Source organism: Cyanistes caeruleus, chromosome 1, assembly GCF_971803275.1.
Source record: "Cyanistes caeruleus chromosome 1, bCyaCae1.hap1.1, whole genome shotgun sequence".
NCBI classification, from domain to species: domain Eukaryota; kingdom Metazoa; phylum Chordata; class Aves; order Passeriformes; family Paridae; genus Cyanistes; species Cyanistes caeruleus.
The window spans coordinates 38,285,199-38,310,346 of record NC_141701.1 but is presented as its reverse complement, the minus strand read 5'-3'; the positions used below and the strand labels follow the sequence as shown (position 1 = coordinate 38,310,346).

The 25,148-nt window shown below is 39.8% G+C and overlaps 1 protein-coding gene across 48 annotated transcripts in view; it reads left to right on the top strand.

Annotated features, from left to right (window-relative positions):
* Positions 1 to 25,148, top strand: part of FAM110B (family with sequence similarity 110 member B) — a 115,201-nt gene that overhangs the window by 42,175 nt on the left and 47,878 nt on the right. The window contains exon 1 of one of the 48 annotated variants that reach the window (XM_086887651.1): positions 10,376 to 10,534. The exons of the other annotated variants lie outside the window; for them this stretch is intronic. The gene's annotated coding sequence lies outside the window, so the exon portion shown is untranslated. Of the gene's footprint in view, positions 1 to 10,375; positions 10,535 to 25,148 lie in introns of those variants that run through there. 48 annotated transcript variants of the gene reach the window in all.

Here is a 25,148-nt window from a genome sequence, read left to right as displayed (position 1 = left end):
ATACTAGTGCAAGTGCGCAAATGACTCACCAGTTATCTAAAGCATCAGGTAACTATACCTATCTTTAGCTTTGTTCTATCTTCTTATCCTTGTTTCTGTCTTCATTTTCTCAGTGGTAGGCTACGGTGAGTTTAATTAATGTTTAGAAAAACAAACACCCAAAACAATGTGGGAAGCGTTCCCAAGGTTCTCACGCATGCAGTCTCTGCAGGCTTTCTCTTGGGATGGTCAAGACATATGGAGGATAAATTCTCAGTCTCCTGTCACAGCACCTTCAAACACAGCACAGCTTGACCCCACCTGCCAACAGACAGGCTGTGCTTTTCAGCTGGAGGTGGTACTATTTCTCAGAAGAGATGTCTTCTCTCTGCTACCTGCAGCAGTGCCTTCATTTTGGTGGTTGGTCTTTGCCAAGGCTTGACCCTGCCTTAGCTACTTTCCTTCTCCACGGAGGGATTGCTGTGTGCCACAGAGCGTGGTCTTAACCACACTGAGGGGGTCAGCCCTTCTAGCTAATTCTATCAAAGTGCTGAATTGCAGGGGCTCAGACAAGAAATCAATACTCTTTTTCCATCTCACTGCCTAGAAGACTATGTAAATTAAATCTGTCTGGCTGTAAAAATAGTTATGTCTACAGTACAAGAAATGCAGTTGGCAAGTATGAGCCGCTGTTAGTGTTGCTGTTGGGAAGGATCTTGCCTGGATAATTTTGTTTTCAAAGTAGTTATTTGTAAGTTCCCCTGAGATTTGTAATAGTGAGATGCAAATAATCTATACAACAATGACAATTCTACTGTTTTCCTCACAAGTTGTGTAGATCTGCCTGCAGCAGGCTTTGCAAGTTGATGAGGTGAGCAAAGATATATTGCCACCTGGGAGGCATCCTTTGTTTTCTGGAGTCCTCTGCCTATTAATACCTTTTATGTGCATTTTGGTTGCATTTTTCTTCTTTGACACATGCTTTTTTGATTTCCTTTGTTTTTGTTGTGTTTAGGCATTTTCTGACATAGTATATTTCACAAGTGCAGACATGTATCTCCTTCACCACCAGCAGCTTCTACAGATTTTAGACTTTTATTTTTTAATATCCAGGCCAGCTCACTTATTTCCAGTTAGTTAGTTTTGTATTTTTATTTACTTGAGAAAGTTACCTGTAAGTTCTGCCAAACATTAATTCAGACTCAGCTGCAGTAAGGCTGGAGGAATGTCATGTGTTGGGAGACATGAAATGTTCTAATATACAATATAATTGGGAAGACTTTAAGGAATCTCTGGTTTTACTCTAAATTTTTTCTTCCCCTAGCTTTGAGTATTGAAATAATAAGTATACAGAGATGCAAAAAAATGATGTGAATACTGCAGAACATGACAGATAATTTTCAGACCTTTCTTTATGCACTCTTAGGTGTGTGAAAGTCAATTTAAATCCCAAGTTCTGAATGAATACAGATTTCTGAAACAGTTCTTTGCTCGAACATAGAGTGTAGCGTTTTAAAAAAGAAATCCTACATCTGATTTGGTTGGTTTTTGGTCTCATTTTATTGATGTGATGCAAAACAATAGTAGAAGCTACTTTTACTTGATGTAGTGTACTTGTTTACTAAAAGAGTTTATTGTATCTGGAGTGCCCCAGGAGAAAATGGGTCTCGTAGATTCTTCCCAACATCAATATGTCAGAGCTGTTTCGGTTTGTTTTAAATGAAACAGATACGGAATTATATCCAGGGAAGTTGTACGCACTCTGAACAGCCTGAACACTGTGAGATAAATTTTTAGATTTTTGCAAGTTAGACATGCACGTGCTGCAGCCTAAGTGCTGAACTGATGAGCATGAAAACTCAGTTCTGTGTGCAGGGTTATTCACATTGCTTCCACTCAGTCCTTCCCAATAGGAATAGCCGTGCTAGTGAGTGGGATATGGTGGGATTTCCAGCAGTAGTCCAACTGAGTATAGAAATTACAACGTTTTTCAAGTCATACCATTTTTCAAGTTATGCCATTTTTCATAGTTATGCAGTTTTTTTATAGAATACAAATAATGTGTACAGTGAAGTTCGATTTAAACACTTGGGCAACTCTGAAACTTGCTAGTGTTTAATTTTTCTAGCAGCCCTTTTACTGTGGTTATACTGCTTATGTTTTGACTACAGACTACTGGAATTTGCATTGATATTTTGAAAATATCAGTGTCTGTTTTATTTGAAGATTACTTTTGGAGCAGCTTCTTCTGTAAATCCTGATTGAAGCAGACATCAAGAAGAGATGTTTTTTGGCTCATGTCAGTAAAGATTGCATTGTTATAGAACATGCAGGAGATAAATGTTTGAGACTGACTGAAAGGCCCAATTCTGGCTTCACTTAGTTTTGAGTGCTCACCTTTTGACCTTATCTTCCCCTGCTTGTTCTTGCTTTCTTAGAGACAAAAAGGGTTCCTGTTATGCTTTTAAGGTTATGTTGTATAGGATTACTGATTTCCCTTCCTACCTCCTAAAGTTTAGGACTTTAGGACTCACTATTTAGAGTTGTCCAGTTTATGTAGTGGGAAATCAATGATCTCAAAAATGTGCTGAGCTTCACTGGGTACATTATTAGAAAAGCTGAGTTATACTTGCTGTATGTTGGTGCTTGCAAACCATATGTGAGTTTACAGTGACCACTAGTTTCAGGCCTGTAACCATTACATCATACCCTGATTTTTCCTAGTCTTATGTTGATATAAATTCTTGACAAAATAATGAGTGCCCGCTAACACAATGTGTGTGTAAGCAGTGTTAAATTACAATGTCTATGAGATGGAGATTGTTATGTATTTGCAATTTGCTTAATTTAAAACTGAAAATTCTAATGCTTGTGCCTTTAGAAACATGTTCTGGATGTGCAGTGGAGTTGCATCTGAGACAAAGGTCTGTAAGATTCTGTCCAGTTGGGGCACTTCATAAGAATTGCCTCCTGAAGAAATTGTTTATTGACACCAGGAGTATTACATGTGGTGACAGAGGCTACTGTGCCATGCAGACATGTGCTTCTGGGAAATTGGACATTTCTTTTCCTCCCAAGACTAGGAAAGGAAGATGAAAAAAAGGCCTGCTGCTTTGCCCAAGAAAGGTTTGAAAAGGCAGAACAGTAAGTAATTTGTCCCCAGAATGTGGCAGAATTCCCCTAGTGCACATTTCCTGTCTTCTTCAGTGTGCTTCTTAGCTCTCATGCTAGTTTTGGTAGGGTCAGCACTTCGCCCTTCACCTTAGATGGAGCAGTATGCAGGGAGGGAAGCGTCTGCTCAAATGTTCAGAAAAGGATGGAAAGGAAGGGGTGGGAGCCACTCAGCTTGAGGAATGGCCACTCATTTGTCTCCATTTATGCTGGTTTTATAGCCCTCCTTATGTGACCTGTGTGCTCATTTTACATTAGAGGATTGGACAAAAGCATCAAGCAGGTCTTGGAAGAAGGGTAAGGGGATCTTATCAGCTCAGCAAAATTCAACTTGCTAGGTGTACAGGCTGCCCAAGATGAAAGTATGTTCTTCTTCAGGAACATTATATGCAATAAGAGTCCTGATGACTCTTTCATGAAAGAGCTTTTGGCTTGCTCTATTAAATAATTAAATCTCTCTTCCTGGAGAGGCTTTTCATCTGTGCCAGCAAAATGCTTCTGGCTTCTTGTAAGAAGACCGTGAGACTAGGTTCCAGTATGGCGAGTCACAGTTGTTTTATATGGACGCAATTTCTAGAAATGTAATTATAATCTTTCTAAGATTAAAATCTAAATTTATTTTACTTTTGGCTAAAAGGGCTTGACGTTTAATAGGTGCCTTCAAACTTGTTAGCCTTGATTTCTGTGGTAACCAAAGCCATTGCATAGTTTTCTTCTGGGATTCATTGTGCTAAATATCTTCAATTCTGGCATAAAGTAATGAGATCTTGGAGTTGCTCTGAAATCCTGTATTATGGGTGTGGACTGTAGACTTGTAGTTTCAAAGATGTGCAATCTCTGAGCTCCCAGAGAGCTGCCTTGGCAGCAAGGAGGGTTTTGTGCAAGTGCCTGTATGCATTAGTGTCTGCAGAGAACCACTTCGTGTTCCAATGGTTGCACCTTGACTTGCTTTCTTGTTGCATCTTGCAGCTCATCATAAACACCTTCTCGCATAGAGAGATGTAAGAAACTGAAAAACAGTCTTTGAAGAATGAAAAAAAACCCAATAGGGTTTAGAGAGCCTGATGGGTCTTCATTGTCATCACAGAAGATCAAAGAAAACCTTGGAGCTGCTCTTTCTACTCAGAATTGGAAATAACATTCTTAATTACAGAAGTGTGCAGGTCTGACAGAGTATTTTCTTCAAAGGGAGAAATACTTCATCTTTCAGCCTTTGCATTCTTTGCAGCACAGCATTTTTGAAAAATTACACCTGTCCTCTAGTGGAAGACTTGTATTTAAAGTTTTCCCAAGGCCAATCTTATCTCAGTTGGATGTACTAAACATGAGGTTGTGTCATCCATTTCAGCAAGGTGATCATAGTGAGCACACTACTAAATAGAGAAGAAGAAAATGCCAGCAGGGGTGAGGAAGATTAATAATGTGAAGGTGCTGGAAGTTTACTTACTATATTGCAAGCTCTTTTTCTACTCCTTCCACTAGGGAAATCAGTACTTGTCTATCAGCTCTCTGGCTTAAGTGATGCTCTCATGGTCCCTATTTTCCACCAGCAACTACAAAAAATGTGTCTCCACTTCTGAAGCTCTTTTGTGGCTTGTTCTAGTGTAGTTTTAACCTCCCGTGTCCTTGTTTTTAAGCAGTTAACTTTTGCTGCATTTATACCTTGTGTTAGGACTTCAACCTCTTACATCCGTCGTGGGGGGCTTTCTTTTGGGTTTTTTGTTGGGTTTTTTTATGGAACTTTTCTTAAAACTTGTTTGTTCTGGTCTGCAAATGTGTCTTTCTCACTTAACCATTTGGAAGCAGAGGCTGTTTTTTTCTGTAACATATTTCCCAATCTTTGACTCGCCAGGGTCATGATCATTGGTTCTATGCGAGTGAGTCATGCATTATATGGGATCCAAGTTCTGGACACGCTGTTTAAAGCTATTTCTGTGTTCCCTGTAAACAGTGTGGTCCCTTTCTGTGGTTCACCAGCTTTTGTGGCCATCGAGCTGGTCAGCCAGAGGCTGTGAAATGGTGGCCACAAGGCACACATGTTTTGGTTTTGAGAAGGCCTCGGTCGTGCTGACAGGTGTTACGCCTTTTGAAATGGACGGTTCATACTGCATCTCTGCTGGCAGCTGTGAGGAAAGGAAGTGGAGGGAAAAGTAAGTAAGGTGGAAATACAAAGCATATTTGTGTAGTTTGAGGTGACTGCTGAAATATGGTATAGATATGAGGGAAACCTTGCACTGAAGGAAAAATGGATGGAACTTGGGGAGGAATGGCAAGTTGACATTGATATGGAGATGTGTTGGGTGGTATGTGAAGGTAAGCATGTCTCAGGATGATGTGAAATCTTTCACATGACCTTTTGTTTGGGATTTCTGTGTTCTTAAAAACAGAATAATGCTGTGTTATTCCATGTTTGGTTTTGTGTCTAAAGTGCAAGTGCTCAGCATAGTAAACCTCTTTCAGGCTTCACTTGAGATCCTTTTATGCCACATCCATCAGCAGTAGGATGAAACACATCTCACTGACAGCTGAACTGCTCCTCCCCTGGCTCTCCAAGGTGGCAGTGATGGACTGGTGTCATCATTTCAGTCAGTTAGGTCTGCAGTGAAGATACTGCTGGCGTGTAGGTCTGTGGAGGTGAGGGATGTAATGTGGGTGTGGGTTTTTTTTTTTTTGAGTTTTCTGTTTCTGAGATAAAAGTGAATAAGAATGCTATAAAAAAATAGTCTGTAGGGATCAATCTTAGTGGCATCCTGCAGCGAGTCTCTGTCATAAATATAAAGACATCTCTGCATGTTACTAAGCTTACAGTGGAGTTCTGTCTGGGGTGTTTATGGATATAATGAGCATATTTGAATGAAAAAGCTTGAAGTTCCAGGTTATCTGTCCAACTCCAAAACATGATTGAAAGCATTGACAAATGCACACATGTGGATGGGTAACTGCTTGCTTACCAATCAAAATTGGGGTAAACCAAGAAGTGTCCCAGTGCTACACAAAATGAAAATAAGTTGGTTCATGCTGAGTGCCAACCTCAAGGCATTTGTGACTTTCAGAGAAAAGTTTATACAGCAAACACTAGGCCCATGTTTTATTTTCCTCCATAAATGATGATGGGCCTAGTGATGACTTTGTCACCAGTTGGCAGACTTCCCATATACTTGCTGGGAAAGGAAAGTGCTCAGCAAATAGCTATTGTGAAATCAAAGGTAGTTTTCAAAAGAAAAAAGAAAATAATTCTAGATAAATTTATTTGGGAAGGAAGACTGGAATGTAGAATTATTACTGGAAGAGAAAATTGTCCCCTTATCTTTTAAATTGTGTGAATGTCAGAAATCTTAAGATATTATTGTTATGTAAACATAACCATGGGATGGTTTAACTTCTAAAAGTCTAATGAATGCATCAAGCCAAGTAAAATATTCATTAGAGTAATTGGTTCAGTTCAACCTCTCAAGGCTACAGCTTGGAAATATATACACTATTGCCTTTAGAAATGCAGCATGTTGATTCACCAGCCATTTTGCCCAGCTCATTTTCATTCCATATGCTTACTATACTTTGCTAAATCTAATTAACTGAGGTAGCAGTTTGCAAGCAATATTTGATACATTTTTAATCTAAAGGTTAAGTAGTATCCAGAGTGAAACCTGTTCGGTTGTAAGACACATCAGAAATTTTTAAGATATTCTTGTATTAAAACAATTGGATATGGAAGTTCTTACACAACTGATAATAATATTGTAAAAAGTTAGTTGTTCCCAAAATAGTAATCTGTTTGTTAATACTCTTAGATATGCCTAAATGAAGTGTAAAATTCATTAATGTGCTAGCTAGACAGTTTTCACTGTAGGAAGCTGGCTTTAGTATCATATGATGAATTCATCATACCCTCATAGGTTTTCCTCTCTCCTCCCCTCTGTGATGGGCATCTGCCTCGGACCATATGGTTTTGGAAAATTTTAATTGAAATTCTTCTGTCAAGTAGCTGAGCTAGAGAAAGCCTAACTTGCTTATAATTGCTAAAAATGTTGTAGAGACCTTCTGTTTCCATGCGGAGGAGCAGGAACTTGAAGCTTAGCACAGGCGAGTAACTTGTGCCAGGGACAAGCTTTTGCTTTCGATGAAAGTCTGCCGAATATTGGCCAACTTGTGTACCTTTCACAATTTGTTCATTTCCAACAGAGGCTTGCTGGAGTCTCTTGTGACTGTGTCCTCATGAAACCTATGCTCTCTGGGACTTGATGAGTCTCTTGTGACTGTGTCCTTATGAAACCTCTCTTGGCTTCTCTTGCTGGCACATCTATAGATGGCTCTATACTGTCACAGGTCCAGTGCTTGATCCAGGTGCTCATGTGCCATCACCACGGGTGGCAGGGCAGGCTGGTGGGGCTCTGCATTATCCTCAGTTGGAATTTTAGCCATCTGCCATTGCCAAATGTGGGTTCTTGTGAATGACTGCTGTCTCTAAATGTTAGCCAGTTCCCCATACCTTCCTGACCCAGCACATCGTCACAATGGTTAAAAGCAAGTGTAAAAATTGACATGGACATTGGCACTCTTCTGGCTGCACTGCAAAGCTAAGCACAGAGGTTTAGTGAGTATTGATTCTGTTGCAGAGACAAATAGGTGTTTCTTGAAACACACCTTTGCAACTGATTGTGGGTCACGGCTGCTACCATGAGGTTTTAAAAAAGAAAGCAGCTCCTGGAATAAACACCCTCCTGCAGTGGTGTGTTGAGAGTGAGCTGCCAGGACAGCCCTTGCTGGGGCTGTGGGTGAACATGCCCTTGGAGGCAGCAGTTCTGTGGGAGCACACAGAGGCTGGCTGCTGGGGAGCTGTGCTCAGAAAGGGTGAAGCAGCGAGGGCTTGGAGAGCTGCTGGGAAGAGGGGACACACACACGTAGGCTTAGCAGCTTGCATGGGAGAGAGCCAAAACTGAGAGTCCCAGAGCAAATGGTTAATTCCTGTTTCAGTTTTTTTGGTCAGTTTTTCAAGTATCATACATGCCTTTGTAGTTTATGAATGGGGATTAGATTAAAAGAATGATTTGAGTCTCTTTGACTTTATTTTTAGTTTGTATTTCTACATCTTTTCTTTTGCTTAGCAAGTGTGAGTATTCCCAATAATCAGAGGACTAGGGTAAAAACTTTTATTGGTCTTATTCTCCTGTTCTACTTTGGCAAAAAGTTGGAAAAACATTTTGGATCTGATTATCAAATAATTTTGCATCTTTTTCATATGCCTCTTGAACTCTTCCAATTACGTTTTTAACCCCCGTATTACTGCTTCGCCTGCCTTTCTTCATTAAATACATAATTTCCTGGTTTCAAGTAGTATGACTGACAAATTTGGAATACCACACAGTATTTTAAAGAAGTTTGTAAAAATTGATGAGCTTTTTAGATGATTAATCTAAATCTATTAATTTAGATGATTAATCTTAATCTATTGCTTAATAATACAGCCTTCTTTTATTGAAACACAAAACCTAATGTTGACTGAACTTGAATCAAGGAGCAAAATGTCACTATTCCTGCATTTCTTTTTTATTTCTAGACATATATAGCTTTGAGAATATTATTCTTACAGCAATGAAGTCTACTTCTAGCACAGAGCAATTCTTTATGAGCAGTTTTCACTGGCAGATTAAGAAAGTTGTGACATAGCTATTTACATATTTCCAGTAAATATGGTCTTGCACTGTTACTGTTATTGAGATCTTGTTCCATTATTAAAATTTTATGTAGTACCAAATATAATTTTTGTACTGAAATAAGTATAATAGCTAGAAAGTATTTATAGACAGCCTTTAATGTCACACTCTTGGACTGTGCCTGATACTGTATGGTGCTGGTGATAAGAGTAAAGAATTATGAAAAATGCCAGTGTGGGCACAGTGGAATTCGTTATGGCAGTGGGGTTCATGATCTTGCTAGTGTAATGTTTATGGATATGGTTTATGTGTAACTTAGTCAAATGTCTTAAAAATGCATTGTAGTTTGTATGTGCATAATGCTATAGCATTATGATATTTTTGTAGTATCAGTCATGACAAATGTATTGTATCTCACAAGAGAGAGCTGGCACCACAGCTGGTTTTTCTGATAGGCTGTGTATTCCCATCTTTGTCGCTGATGTTTGAAAACCTTTTGGTCAGTGTAGAGCTTAGGTGATTATATGAACCATGGGGGAACAGGAAACATCTGAAGAGTGTTTTTCTGTTTGTGCTAATCATAGTGAGGATTAATTCAAGTGTACTACCAAGGAAGACTAAACAAACGTCTGTATCTTTTTTTCATAATTATTTACCTGATGTTGTAGAAGCTCCCAGCATCGTTCAAATACACAATGTTTTCTTGGATCATAACATTCCTTTGTTTTGAGGACTTATTTATAAAATAAGCGTAAGTAAGCATGTAGGACTTAGTTGCGTTAGTTCTTCATACATCTAAGTAGTCTTTGCTCGAGGTAAGTATTTTCCTTAATGGCTTAAGTTGTTTTGCATAGTGACAAAAATCTCTTTGGCATTTGCACCCTAGGCTCGTGAAAGCTTAGTTAGGACTTTGTGTGCCAATGCACACAGAAGCCCTCTGATCATCTGGGTGTCCTCCCACGGGTAAATGTAAGGGACAGAGGGGGTCCTGTTGGCTTCTGTGGAGCTGAAAGCACGCGTGTGCTGCCTCGCATCTGAGGTCCACGTTGTGGACTGTGTAGTAATGCACAGAACCTGAGATCTGCTCTGTGTGGTGCTGGCAATGTGTACATTCAAAACAAGAATTCCTACTGGCAGCTTCATTTTATTGTCTCCTTGAAATAGGCACAGCAAACTACAAGTGGTCAGCTTCTCAAAGGGCACGCCGAAATAGATCCTTGTTTTCAGAGATGGAAACAAACCCCCTCATAGGTGAATCACTCAGAAAAACAACAACAACCACAACAACGACAGAAAAACAAAGCCAACCGGGAATTTGATTGCCACGCAGCCAGACAAATAGCAGTCCGAGATGTGGATGCTGTGGGCTGCAAGGTGTGATGCGCCGGGCTGTGTTTCCACGCCGTGCCCCAGCAGCCCTGTGCTTGGCGAAGGGCTATAATTAGATTAGCAGCCTGCTCAGCAGCGGTGCCAGCCTGCGAGCCTCAGCGAGCATGTGCTGGATTCTGCATGTGCCTCCCGCTTATTGGCGGCCGGGGTTGCTGCCTGCCGGTTTGATAGGTTTCCCCAGTAATCTTTATGCTGCATTACAGACATAGATACAGAGGTACTGCGTGCATGCAAAGGGAGAGGTGCTCAGCTTGTAGCGTAAAAGAAAGCCCACAGATGAAAGGCACCGGTCTTTGTTGCAAAGCATCAGTACTTAAGGACTGCTAGCTGGGAGCAGAGAGGTCAGTGAAGGAGTTTTACTTGGTGGTAATTACTTTCAGGTCTTTATCTCTCCGGTAAAAAGAGTCATGCATGAAATGAATCCTGTTAATCATGTCATCTGTTTAATTTGATCTTGCTTTCGTTAATATCATGTGTACTCTGGTGGGAGAGCCATCAGATGACAAAACATATCATTAGAGTGGGTTCGGTTCAAAAATAGGATCTATCGGTATGAGAATATTGCTTTCATTTGAAATTTTGAGCCTGTGCATGAGAGTGATTTTACTGGTTGCCCTTTGTTATGCTAATAGAAATATTTCTTTTATTGGAATGTTTTCTGCTGAGCAATTGAATTAGAGCATTTCTGTCTATTAGCATATGAAGATAAATCTGTACATATTCATCAATTTAAAGAATAATTTTGTGAAGTATTCTTTAATATGATCACAGCAGTAACTATCTTGATGGTTCTCTTGCAACAAGGTAGAGGGATGAGGAGTATTATGCTATTGTTCTTTCAACAAAGATGCTGGAGCCTTCATGTTTGGGTGGATTCTTTGTTTCATCTACTGGCTTTTATTTTAAATGGCTTTCAAAATGAAACTGAAGCTATTCAGCCTGGTAGAATTCAATATATCCTTTGCTTGCACATACATGTATTTTATACATATTTATTGTTCTCAAAGGCTGAATTTGGCCCAAAGCCTTGTTTATTGTGAGAACTGCCTTCAGCAGTAGAAAGAAACAAGATATATATATGCCAATCTTTTAATCTGTGAATCTGAGACTATTACAGTATTTATCATAGCGTCATACTCATTTAAGTTTTTTTTTATACTTTACCTACGCATCAATTGATCTCAACTTTTCCTATAAAAAGCACGCATATTTAATGAGAACATTCTACAGTGAAAGCTGTTCAGAACAAAAGAAAGCAGGCATAAAGTGTTAAAAAAAAGTCTCATAACGTAGCCATGACTCATTTGATGGGTTTTGAATATGAAGGCTGACTGGTGAGACTTCAGAGTTAATGCCCTTGTCTGTGTCAGAGCCCACATGAACTTGTATATTAAGTCACCAGTCATCTGGCTGGCTGGCTGCCACCATGCGTCCGAGGTACGAGTAGATTGTCTCAGCCAGGATCAGAAAGGTGTTAGGAACAGGAGCTATTTTGGTATTAGTCTTCATTCTTCCCTCTGCACTTATCCTTGAAGAGGTTTTTTTCTGCTGTATAAACCACAGTAAAGTTTAGGCTGTTCCCTTTTAAAGTATGTGGTGTGAAACTGTGTTACCTTCTGAGAAGGTACCCTGAAATGTGAGTATTTTTTCAGTTACCAACTTTATATGGCAGTGGGTACAGCAAAGAAACATTCTTTATTATTTGTGGTTGTATGTTAAAACAGAAGAGTATTTGGGATGTTTAATCACAGCTGGTACATAACAGTTTGAAGTTTTGCTGTTGACTGAAACAGTTAACTTGGTATTTATTTTAGTCAAGAATAAGTTGTTTCCCCACATCCCAGGAACTGTTTTTGAAGGTGTTTTCTTTTAGGCAGACTTGGAAAAAGGCATTTTTGCATTGTGGCAGTTAAGCCTGGACAGGAAGGACTCGGGATGTTGTTCTTGAGCTGTTTCATATTCCGTCATTGCCCCAAGTTACAAACCAAAAGTGTTTTAAAGATGCTCTAAGCTGATTTATGCCTTCTGCCTTTTTTTAACAGAGGCTCATCTTAAGTAATTTATCTATGTTTTTGTAGCCTTCACAACAGCATCCCATGAAGGAGTAACTGAAATCAATGTTAGTAACAGTGAAACGTAGAAGGTAAATATCCTCACCTGAATCACATTTACCATATCCAGACAAGTGGGTTTCCAAGAGAGGGAGAGGCTGATATTTTTCTGCTCCGTGTATTAGGCTATTCTTATTTATAAGCAGCATAAAGTATGTCTGGAAAAACACTGTAAAAGTTATCATATTTTTGTTGGTGGATACAGGTAATGCCACCACCCGCTGGAACTGAAGTGATGCACCAGCAGCTATTCAGGTGTGCATGTCTTTGCCTCTAGAAAGAGCTGTGATGATATATGCAAGCATCAGAAGAAAATGTGACAGTAGTGAAGCTAGAACTGGAGACACTCTAATTTAACTTTGCAATAGCTTAACAGCAGGGAATGTGCTACTTTGTTATTGCTTCATTGCATTACAACCTCATTTTTCTTCTCGGTAAACTAAGAAAACAAATTGAAGCAACAGTTTGTGTGAATTACTCTCTAAAAAGTTGACGTCCTTGATACTATAAGCTTATTTTAACTATAACCAGTGTATTGGTCCAGGAAATTTAACACACTTCAGATTATTATCAATGAAATTTTGTATTCAAGCTTTGTCAGTGAGTTTCTTGATGTAAAAGTTTTTAATTACTCTTTTGTTAAGAGATATATGCGTAGCATGTTTATGTGCCTCTGTGAACTGTTCTCATTTCTGATGTGATGCCTTGTAGTTAAATCTCCAAGTCCTTTGTTATGTGAAAAGCAAACTTTTCTTTCCTGACAGGAATACAGTATGTATGTGTATATACGTATGTATAACACAAGAGTACGTTGTGAAAATCAAGATCTCTAGTATTCAATTAATATATGCAGGTAAACATATATAAATACAAATATATTTTCTACCATATGAATCTAATATTTGTTTGTGGAGAGAACACTTTCAGTGTCATACTAGTATTCTCATCATAATCCAGTGGAAATACTCTTGGAACAGTAATGTTAGAAACAGCAAACCTGGCTGCTGGCTGGGGATGGGATATATGCAATAAACTGAGTGGCTGTAATAAACAGTTCTGCACTAGCTCTTCCCTATTAAGATATTATGTCCTTTTACTGCTCTGCATATAAGTGAATTTTGCATTATTTAAACCTTTACCAAGTCTAAAGGGGAAAGATGATACTTAAGGTTAATGCATTTTTTTTGTAGCCTGTTAACAATGAAAGAGATACTCCAGAAAAAGTCGTAAGGCTTTAAAGTATTACCACAGTGTTTATTTTGCAGGATTTGTACTTACATGCCTTACAGTTTTTAAGTAAAGCAGCAGCCAGTGATATATGCATAAAGGTTTATATTACAATGAGAAAAGTGACATTGTGCCATAAAGCTCCTTTTTGCTTTTCCTCTGTTTTTGGAACCAACTCCAGTTATTACTTTGCTGATGAAATGACTATCTGCTTAAATGGTCGAGACATTCAATAGCCCATCTATAAATGCTTATTATAACACTTTCAGTTCACAGGAAATCGATAGTCTGTTTTCTGTATTTTGTTGAGTGAAGGTCATTTCATTCTTCAAATCTGAAGACTTTTGGGCTGGGTGGTGTGAAGGTGCAGGGGATGAGCCCTCCCGGTGGTCATTCCCTCCACACAGTGTGCATCAGCTTGGGAAGGCCTTATTGTTGTGACACTCTTCCCACACTGATGCAGCAGCTCTGTTGAATGGGGTCCAAAATGTTCCTTGTATGCAGACAGCTGTTGCTCCAGTTCAGGGACATGTGTCCTCCCCTGCCCTGGGACTGGGCACAGGAGAGCTGGTGGCAGGGAAGGTCTGCCCTGCCTTCCCTTCCTGCAGGGCTCTTTGCCTGGCACAAGTTACCCTGGGGACTAACCATGTGGAATTTAGAAACTGGAGGAATGAAATGTCTAGCTTTGGGCAGCTGTGTGTCAGGCATTTGCAATATTAAGAGTAGTGTTTTTTAGAGCAGGAGGTGACAGTGGCTCTTTTTTGCAGTTCTCACAATGATATGGGGAATTAGATGCAAAATGGATATTAATTTTTTTTACACGTAATCTCATGTTATGATTAATTTAAATTGTTCTTAAATGTATTACCTGCAGTATTAAGTATGACTTGATAGATTAAACGAAGAATACAGCCAGCAAATAGTAATCCTGGATGCTATTGTCTGCATAATCCTGGTAATGAGATTCCTGTCTTAATTTCACGTTGTCTTTCATGGATGTGCTTTGGCCACCTGTAGACAAAAATATTTGCTACCTGCAGCTTCCAACCCCAATCCTAACTTTGTATATATGTTATTTTTAAATATTAATCCTTCCATAACAGATGTTATTTGGGTTTGTGCCCTGTTGTGTAGCTGTTGCATACTTCTGTAGTATATTGGTTTATTAATTGAAACAATATTTATACATTGATGATGATCCTATAGCCATCTACTTATTTGACCGCTTGTCAGTTTGGTATGGTAGAATTATTTTACTGTATTATCCATACCTTCCTTAATGTGTGCAATACAAAAAAACCCAACTAATGGCAAAGAAGGATATTAAAGTCTTGCTTTTCTTGTAAGAGAGTTTAACATTGTGGAAGTTGGTAGACTACACCAAAGACTATTCTGCTTCCTGATTAGGAAGTCTATAGAAACAATGCTGTAACAAAATAATACAATGTGTCAGAAGACTTGTAAGTTATTAGTGCCGTTTAACTGGAGAGAAATGTGAATATCTAGATTTGCAGTGGTATGCACATTTTCACAAGTTTGTGAACATGGGAATAGACCCATCTATTTAGGGTCCTTTAGAGTCCATGAATATTAAGTGGGTGTTTTAAGGTATGGTTTTGTATATAATGTTACTGAAGGAGAGATGTTAATACAATGTGGTGTGTTGGCCTGTAATACAAAAGCACGATATGATACGGTGCCTGTGCCAAAATGTTTCCTGCTGTATAATCTAGGCAGAAAAAGGCCATAGTGGAAGGGAGAAACAGAGACAATAAAGATGAATTATCTTTTATGTGACCACAAACTGTGGAGTTTCAAGGTAGACTGAACAGTCTGTGCTTTAGGATTATAAACCATCACTACAAATGTCTTTACAAAGAGTGAAAAATATAAGATCAGTGTAACTATTCCAGTCTATATAAGTGCTTACAGTACAAACTTCCCAGGTTAAGGATGATTTCCTTCTGTCTCAATGTCATAATTGTCATTGGGTATTTTGGGCACAGCAGTCATCTGGAAATGAGTGTGCAGCTTTGTATTTCTACTGTGACATTACAACAGCAGTCTAGTCAGTAGATGTATGAGAGACGTGATAAATTATATCCCTTCTTCTTCCATTACTGTTACATCAGCCCTACTGTAATCCATGGTTCTGTGCTGTGTGCTGTCCCCTATCTTCCTTTGCCATATTGTGGAAGGCACAGGCTGCTGTTTTGGCCCCTAGCTCTTCAGGGTAAAGTCTGGCAGGGGCTGTGCAATTGCTGTAAGTTTCATGTGAAACACAGGTACTGCGGAGGGTGCAGCAGAAGAGGACCTCCGAATATGATGTCATTATCATCCAGTGTTTTGGTACCACAGTTCTCCTCTCCTTACTGCTGACACGTTTCTAAATTTGTCTGCTCCGTTTTCTCATTTAAATCTACTCTTCTTTTTTTCCCCTACTTTGTCTAGTCCCTCTTTCTGCCCTTCAGTTTCTATCTGTCATTCAACCTTGGACTCTTTGACATCTTTGCAGCCACCTCTGCGTTTTTGGGAGGTGGATATCTGCACTGGTTTCAGCTGGGGTAGTTGAATTTCTTCCCAGTGGCTGTATGAGGTTCTGTTCTGGGTTTGTGCTGAACACAGGGTTGATAATTCAGAGCTGTTTTTGTTGTTGCTCAGCAGGGCTCACACAGAGCCAAGGCCTTCTCTGCTTTTTGTGCTGCCACGCTGGTGAGGGGGCTGGGGGTGCATGGGAGGGTGGGAGGAGACACAGCCAGGACAGGTGACCCCAGCTGACCAAAGGGATATTCCAGACCATGTGGAATCATGTTCAGTATGTAAAGCTGGGGGAAGAAGGAGGAAGGGTGGATGTTTGAACTGATGGTGTTTGTCTTCCCAAGTCACTGTTAGATATGATGGGGACTTGCTTTCCCAGGAGTTGGCTGAACCTGCTCATGGGAAGCAGCAAAGTAATTCCTTGGTTTGTTTTCCCTATTTAACTGTCCTTATCTTAACCCATGAGTATTCTAGCTTTTACTCTTCCTGTTCTCTCCCTGTTCCTGATGGTTGGGAGAGTGAGCAAGTGGCTGGTGACTGGAGTTAAGCCACAATATCCAAAAATACCACTTACGCAGAGGTGCCCAAGGACGCAGGTGAAGAATGTAAGTTCTCTTACCGAAGATACTTAATTTTTTAAAGTTATTATGTATTTATTTGTTGGAGCAAGATGTCCTTGACTCTTGCTGGGAAAGCTCATTCTGACAAATACAAATCGTGCCCCTGACCTTTTCAATTCTGACATATCTGCTTTTTTTTCTCTCAGCCAGTTACCTCTTTACAGAAAGCAAACATCTCCGTTCATCTTCCTGTCATCTCTAGATCAGGTCTTTCTCAAATGATGTATGAGCTTTGCTGACCACTCTGCAAACAGGGCTCCTTTCTGTCATGCCTTCATGCAGATACCTCACACCAGCTGTGTTTCTGCAACAGCTTGACCCAAGGAGCTGCTTCTGCTCCTCCTGCTCTTCAGAGGTGTCTCAGACAGTTGTGGCATGTTACTGACCTGAATTTTGACAGCTTCACTGGTGCCTGCAGGGCTCAAAGATGTGTGGGTACTTAACTGCCTTAAAGTCACATTTATTTTGCTCTTCTTCTTTTGCTGGCACTTGGCACGCACTGGGTGCCTAAAGGATCTTGATACAGGCTGTCCACTGGGAGGAGGTTTTTCAGACTGCCTTCATTAAATCCTCGCAGAAAAACAGCCACACAGATTATGTTCCTATCCTGTGCTAAAATATACAGGATTTGGGTTTTTCATCTGTAGGGTGACTTGATGAGGACGATGGTATGTGTAGAAAAACTGGGATGCCTTTTTACTATCAACTCTTGATTTTGAGCTCACTAAAGAGACAGAGTTTTTGCATGTATTTTTGCTTTCCGTATGCTACAAAACAACTTACACTTTCACATTTTATTTCAGCATGAAGTACTGAAACCTAAATTTGCAACTCCGAAGCCTAAATTTGCAGCAAAAGCATGCCTATAACTAACTCTTAAAGCACATCCATTCTTAGAAAATATTACAGATACTAAATCCATCTGCTGTTGAATTGCCATTTATAATTACTCTTACTTCTGGCTTTGTGGAAAATAGTCCTAGAAGCATTAGGATCCTACACAGAGTTGCTGGTTTGGTTTTTTTTTTTCCTGCTTTTCAGTAAAATTAATCATGGACTTTTCAGTGTGTATCAATACCTGATCGGAGGGGGTAAAGAGCATGGAGCCTTCTAATGACAGGATAGGAAGCAATGGGCACAAACTGAAATACAGGTAGTTCCATTTAAATGTGAGCAAATACTTTTGTACTCTGAGGATGGTCAAATGCTGGTTACCCCAAGAGGTGGTGAAGTCTTCATCCTTGTAGATTTTCAGAACGCAGCTGAAATGTGGTCCTGGGCAGCCTGTTCTAGGTGGCCCTGCTATCAGCAAGGGCTTGAACTAGACAGGCTACAGAGGTGCCTTCCAGCCTCAGCTGTTCTGTGATTCTGTTACTAGAAATCTCCAAACAGCAGACCAAGCAGGCCTTTCAACTCCAGACAAGTCATTTTTTTATATATTAATTCTGCAATCCAAACAGTATAACATTTTATAGCTGGGTATACCCTAGGTATGAGTGTACACATGTATAGGTATGTATACACCTTCCTATTTCTGTCTCCAGTGAATGTACTTGAAAACTAGGACAAGCTGGAGAATATCAGAGATGGAAAAGGGAAGAGTACAATGTTTTTATACATGTATATTTTAAATATCCTAATGTCATTTCATACAGGTCACACATGCTTTATGCAGTCATTGTGAGGTTTTTTTCCCTTCTCCATAAATATGTTACATCTGTATAGTAAAAAAAATGCTGGATAAAATTGCTTTAAAGAAAGATTTATTTTTATTAGATTATTTCTCTTGGGCACTACTTATACATAATTGCATCTTTGTTCCGGTACACATTGAGTGTAAGTGGGCACAAATCATCTAGGAGGAGATCTGGAGGAGAGAAAGCAGAGAGCAGAAGGCTCTGGGTCAGGAGAGGGAGGTTCTTCCTCAGCTAGACTCCTCTTTCTCAAAAAGGTAGCTCCAAATTAAGCCATAAACACATAAAAACTGGCCTGAGCTTATGTATCTATATAAAGCATTCAACACTTTGGATTTTTTCAAATACGTTTTGGAGTATTATATGTGCATAATTACGGCTTTGCTGGTATTCAGCTCTATTTCTGCAGCCCACAGCTGTGTCTGGCCTGTCTTATGGTGCTCTTGAAAACTAGAAAGCTGGACAAGGCTGACTGCTAAAATTAAATGTAGCCTCTTGGCATATAGGTGGTCCTGAGGGGTAGTGTTGGGGGAAGCTGTCTGTGAGCATCCTTTGTAGCATGAATTGGATACTTTGTGGGGAAAAGGAGACACTTGTACAGCTCTTCATTGTGTCCCTTCAAAGCCATGAATCTTGCCTTATAATATTAACACATTTTCTTCCTCCTTTTCAACCCACATGAAGGTCAATTTTCCCCTTCTTTAAATGATGACCATTATGTTGTTTGGTGAGAGATTTTCTTTGTTTATATCTTGGCCAAGATAAGTGACAAAGCATTCAGACTTGAATGCTTTTTTACATAAAGTTGAAAAAAAAAAAATCTTCCCATAAGCATTTGGATTTTTATTTGTTTAAGTAAATGGCAATGCCAAGTTCTGTCTTCTGACTCTTCATGGTCAAATATGGTCTGGGGTTTTGTTTTTCCTGCTTGTTCATAGATCATGAAATAACTTCTTAGAAATGCACTTGCAAAAATAACAACAGTAATAATAAAATCTGTTTTAAAGATGAAAGAAACACAACTCTGGTTCTGAGAGCTTGCTCAGCTTCATGTTTAACACACCAGCTTCAATCACAGCCACTAGGAAGTTTGGAACCCTTTTTTTTGTTGTTGTTGTTGTTGAATTTTCAGAAATTAATCTGATAAACCCTTTAATCCTTATGAGCTGTACCATTCATTTTAGTTTGGTAATTATGCCTTTTACACTTGAATGGATTACTTTCTTGGGTCAGTGCAGTTGTCTTTTGAAAATCATTTAGAGGTATCCACTGGTAGTGAAGTTGTCAGGTATCACAAGCATGCAGGAAGAACAAATGGGTTTGCACTGACAGTTCCAGTCTCCCTCCCCTGCTCTTCTTTACCTTGCCTGTGTGTTTTTAATCATCCCTTCCTCTCTCTGTCCCCCAGCCACTTTTCTTCTCAAATCTATAAAGCTCATGGAAGAGTTTACTGGGTTTTCTTTAGGAACTTGATATCAGACCTTCAAAACGGGGTTAGCAATAGTGCCTTCAGCATGTACCAGGGTATGAGTTTCCTGCTTTCCCTCACAGCTGGAAAGGAAATTAATTCATTAAGTGTGAAGGTGTTGGATGAGCTGTTTTTAGGATGTTTCTTCCTGAAGCCTGCCAGTTTGAGGATTCTGCCACACCAAGCCCAATGGTGATGAAACAACTGCAAATTCCACCAAGGTGGACTTGCACCAGGGGCTTTTATGTGGAGCATTGTGACAGAGGTGTGATTTTTTTGAGAATTTTGCAATGTTTGGTTTCTTTCAGACACAGAGGTTCCAATCAAAACATGACTCTGTACCTTGCACTACTGCATCAGTGCCCTTGCTCTGCTATGGAAAAATTTGGAAGTTCAGAGTGTTTTTGTAGGAGAGAAACCCAGCTATGGTGATGCCTTTGGGGACTCCAGTTGAGTTTTGCCTTTAAAATGAAGTTGTTTATTACATTTAGAAAATAAGTAGCTAAGACTAAGAAACAGGTGGATGAGGTTAATTTTTAGTACTGGTTTATTTCAATTTTTTACACTTGTGGGAGAAGTCAGGTGGCCCAGTTACTAATGCAGAACTGTTACAGCCTCAAAAAAAGTAATTGCATTTTTCCTTCTCAAAGAGAAAAACCATACTAAGTGTAATTCTGTTTCAGTCCCCATTGCATCTAGCATGATTTTAGCATACTTTTGGAATCCAGGGGGATTTCCTTATTTCACATAAGCTGTCACCTGAGGTGATATGTACTTCTTTAAATGTACTCTCCCTTGAAACTTAAGTCCTTAAATAGTCTACTTGAGTTTTGAATGCTTGTGTTGCCTTTAATATAGTTAGATTAAAACTTTTATTTCTTTATAGATGCAGGGTTTGTCTGTATACTTTTTAGGTACATGAAAACGGGGTTAGCATTAATCTCCCTTCTAAGTTGTCCTCTGCTCAGCTGGAATCTTTAATTTGCTTTCAGAGCCTTTTAAACCCCTGAAGTGTCACAATATTTCTTGCCAATAGAGGTCAGTTAATTTGTGCAGGAAGTGCAATTTCTGTCAAGTTAGTCTACTGAGAGCCTTGCGCCTTAAGGAGCCTTTGTGATGATCTTTCCAGACAAAGCAGCACTTTCTCCGTAAGGTAAAAATTCTGCAATCCACTTGAATCAGAAATACCCTTTTTCTTCCTGTCTTAAACATTTTAATATTTTATAATAATAATTAGAATGATGAAAAATGGAGATGTGAACAAAAGCAGTCATCACCACGTACCACAGTGGTGGAATAAAAACTGACCAGTCCTTCCTTCCCCTATTTTCATTCTTCCAAGGGCCTCATAAGCAGGGAAAGCCTGTATCTTTAAGATTTTCCCAGTGCTGCATGTCTCTATCTCCCCATACTCTGAAATCTGCCATCCATCTTATTCTACTACTGAAGTACTCTGTTGTCACTTTCCTAGCCTGGATGAAAGCAGTCTTGTCCCACTTATATCAATTCTGAATATTGCTTGAAAGAGCATTTCCCAAAGTCTGTGGCTTTGATCATATCATCTGTCTTTACATCTTTTGTTGGTTCCTTCTTCTCTATTGTACCCAATATTGAAACTCCTGGTAAGATGTCCTAATATTATCTCTCATCTTCCATTCATTACCAAAATTTTTTGGTTTATTGTCTCCATAATGCCATCCTAAGTCATCTTGTTGTTATAGTTTCAAACAGTAATCTTTGTGCTTTGTTTTACATCCTTTCCACCTGGGAAGAGCTAATACTGTTTAAACAAATTCAGTGTGCTCCGCTGTGTTATGGTCTTTTAATTTACCTAGTATCACCAGGCAATCTTGCAAAATGAGTATTAGTGACATTTCAGTTAATAATAACAGACCTAGAAAAAGATCTTTTCAGAAGGACCTGTGTTTGTGTTTGCACCTGCAGAGTCATATCTGCTGGGAAGAGTTTTCTGCGCAGATGATAGTCAAAGGCTTGTAATGCAACAGAAACTTACTGTGGTGTCACTGATTACAGAGAACAAGTCTAGCCTAGTGGCATTTCTAGGTGAATGGATTTGTCTGCAATGAGAAATACCATCAGTTACAAAAGCAAATTGTCCTGGGAAGGAAAATAAAGTATAACGTTAGTGCAAGATAAAGGAAATCCTAAAGAATAATGAAACAAAATACAACTTATTATGGAGGTATTTGGTATTGAAGGTACTAAACAAGCTCAGTGTGTGTTTTCTGGAGCTTCCCAAAATGATTTGTTCATGTCTGGTGGCTGCAGGAGCAAAGGGAGATGTGTCATTTTGGAAGACTTGAGGGTTGCATTGTGGCCTGGCAGAGGGGATGCAGCCTACCTTCAGCAGCCAGGAATTGCAGCAGTTATTGCACTTCTCTTCCACTGATTGAGTGCTTGTCTTTATGTACAAAATGGGAGTGACATGGTCAAACCCATGTCATGGTTCCAGGCATTCATTAACTCTCTTTAATACTGTTCTGGAGAACCAGTGGCGGTTTTATTATAGTCCTTTCAGGTTTGGTGGTGGGGTTTTTTAAAAGATGCCTGAAAGTCTCAAGGCCAATTTTGTTTTCCAGATAATTCAAAACCGCTGCACGCACTGGCTCCCAGTGGAGGCAACTGGCAAAGCTACTGGGAGGTCACTCTGTTAACAAAGAGAGAACAACCAAAGGGGGAAAAAACCAAAAAAACCACCCACCACCAAAGAACCCACAACCAAACTTATTTATTGAGGCCTTTACCTCTTTCTCCAGTGTTCAATAAAAACACCTGGCAGTGCAGAGCTATTAAAATCACTGTTGAAAGAAATAAAAAAAAGCTTCTGAACATTTACAGCTACGAGATGTTTAGGAGAGATTTACAAACAGTGCCGTTCTTAAGAATTAAGAAAGTATTATTTGGTTTTGTTATAGTGAGAATTACAAGTATAAGGAATGTACCAGATGCCTTGGATGTGCCAAGTGACTTGTTTGTGAAATACCACCACAGAGGTCCACTTGGTAGCACCACACTTTTATAAGTGAAAGTCACTGGTGATAAATTAGGGCAGGTAAGTTTTCAAAAAGTACTGGGTACTAGTTTAAAGGAGGGAGTGAAGGGAGTAAAATAAGGGAATTTCCTGGTTTAACAATTAAAGTAAGTGCAGGAAACAAGATGCACCTTGAAATTAAAATGGACTCTGAGACTTTCTCTGTCTTAGAAATATGGTGGTCTATTTCTTCTGGGTTTACCACAGGGGCAACATTTTGTTGATGTTATTTTAGTGTAAAAGGTAACACGTGAGAGGAGTTCACAGTCACCATTAAGGATCACAGAAAAACAACAAAACCACCGGGTCTGGGCAATTCCCAGTTCTGGCCTGGGTTGCAGTGGGGGAAGATGGAACAGGCAGGGGTCCCTAAAGGGCCCCTGCAGCCCCTCACCCTGGGACAGCTCACTTCCATGGTGGAATCTCCTTGACTGGGCTAAGCCAATCCTGTTGCCACTGTGCCATTGCTGTCAGTGAAGAGAAACAAGCAGGTGGTGGTGTAGCTTCTCCAACCAGCTTGGGTGATGGAGTTGGTTCTTCCCTGCCAGCTGTAGAAGGACAGGATACATGGCATACTGGATGTGGCTGCAGTTTGTTGGCTGTGTTGCTGTACTTGGAAAGCTGTTTCTGAACCTAACTCCTGTCTGGACTGGTTACAAATGGTTTAATTTCCAGCATAAATTTTTACTTTTAGTTAGCAGCATTTCCTATACTGATAATGTCAAACTTGTTGCACTGCAGTGTGGTGTAGGGGTTTTTTTTCCCTCTCCATATGTACTCTTATGTGGAGTGAAGCATTTTAAAAAATAAAATGTTTTTTCCATCATCATTAGCATAGATTGTATGTATCTAGTGGCAGTTTACAGAAGAGTGGTGGCAGAACCTTTGTTCCACATCAAAATCTGTGTATCCTCACGTATGTATATCTGTATCTATCTCTACATAAAGTTTTAAAATTTGAAAACATTTGGCATGATGTGTGATCACAAAGGCCAAGAGTTTTGTGCAATTTGGTCAGTGCTTCCCACCGAAACTGATAACAGGTGTGGGAGTTGCCTGTAATGGTCACTGCCTATACATTTCATAGCTTGGGAAGAAACCTGCTCTCTACCACAGGAGGACAAGTTCAGGGACAGCTTTTCAATCTCAGTTCTTTCTAAGGCAGACATGGTTTGTATGTGTGTGGTAACTGAGGGAAGGGTGTAGCTGGCATCTTCTCAATTAAAAATCATCTCATCCCCAGCACATGGTTGCTTTGCTCTGCTGGTCTGTGGTTTTTGGGGTTTTGGAAGTTGTAAGAAAGCAGCAGCTGGAAGTGGGTTTGAAAGGTGACAGGGGGGACATGCTGCTGTTGGGGTTGGGGCTGTCCTGGGGCTGAGCTGGTGTGCACTCACGTACCTCTCAGCATGTTGAGAGGTGGGTGTGCCAGTCCATTGACTGAAATCGCTAAAGGTTTGGTAGTAGTTGCTAAGCAACTGCAAAACACTTCAAAACGGGATTTTTTTTCCTTACCCACAGACTGTTTATGCAGCAGGTAGAGGAGAGGGGGAGTGAGGAGCACTGTGGGGTAGCTGGGTAGCTGCCTAGAAGCCCCTTCCCTTCCTTCTACATGTCATGGCCAAGGTGAAGGACCCAGGTTTGTACTGTGCTCCCCTGGCAAATTCACAGCTCTTTCACACTGTTACAGCAGTTTCATTTTTTTGCCATGTACATAAATATTGCTCTTGACAAGAGAAGATGCTGTATTTTAAACGTTCCTCTGGCAAGCAGTGAAATTTTCCAGTAAAACTTTGATGTTTTAAGGAAGACAGTTGTGCAGCAAAGGGTCATAACATGGCAGGTCTGGTGATGAAAATCCAGAAGTGCTCTCCACTCTCAAAGAACAGATATGCTCTCAGCATAGTCATCATTGAAAATAACTTCAAGTTTGCACGATCCCGTCAGTTCACACAGTATAAGAACAACCAGGTGTGTGAATTGTTTTAGCAGTTGGCATCCCATCTATTAAGTCATAAGTTGTACAGTTGGTATTTCAAATTATTTCCTATAAATGATGCCTTACATGTAAGGATTATGTTCAAGTGATTGCAGCTTGAAATTGGCTGGTGTCTCATGCATTTTTATCACTGAAATACAATGTCCTTGTTGGCAGTAGCTTAGTTTTGGTATTTGATTTGTTTTCAAGCACCTTACTTTTACAAGTCATGTATTGTTTTTTGGCAGAAAGGCAGCTGCTTGGCATTCA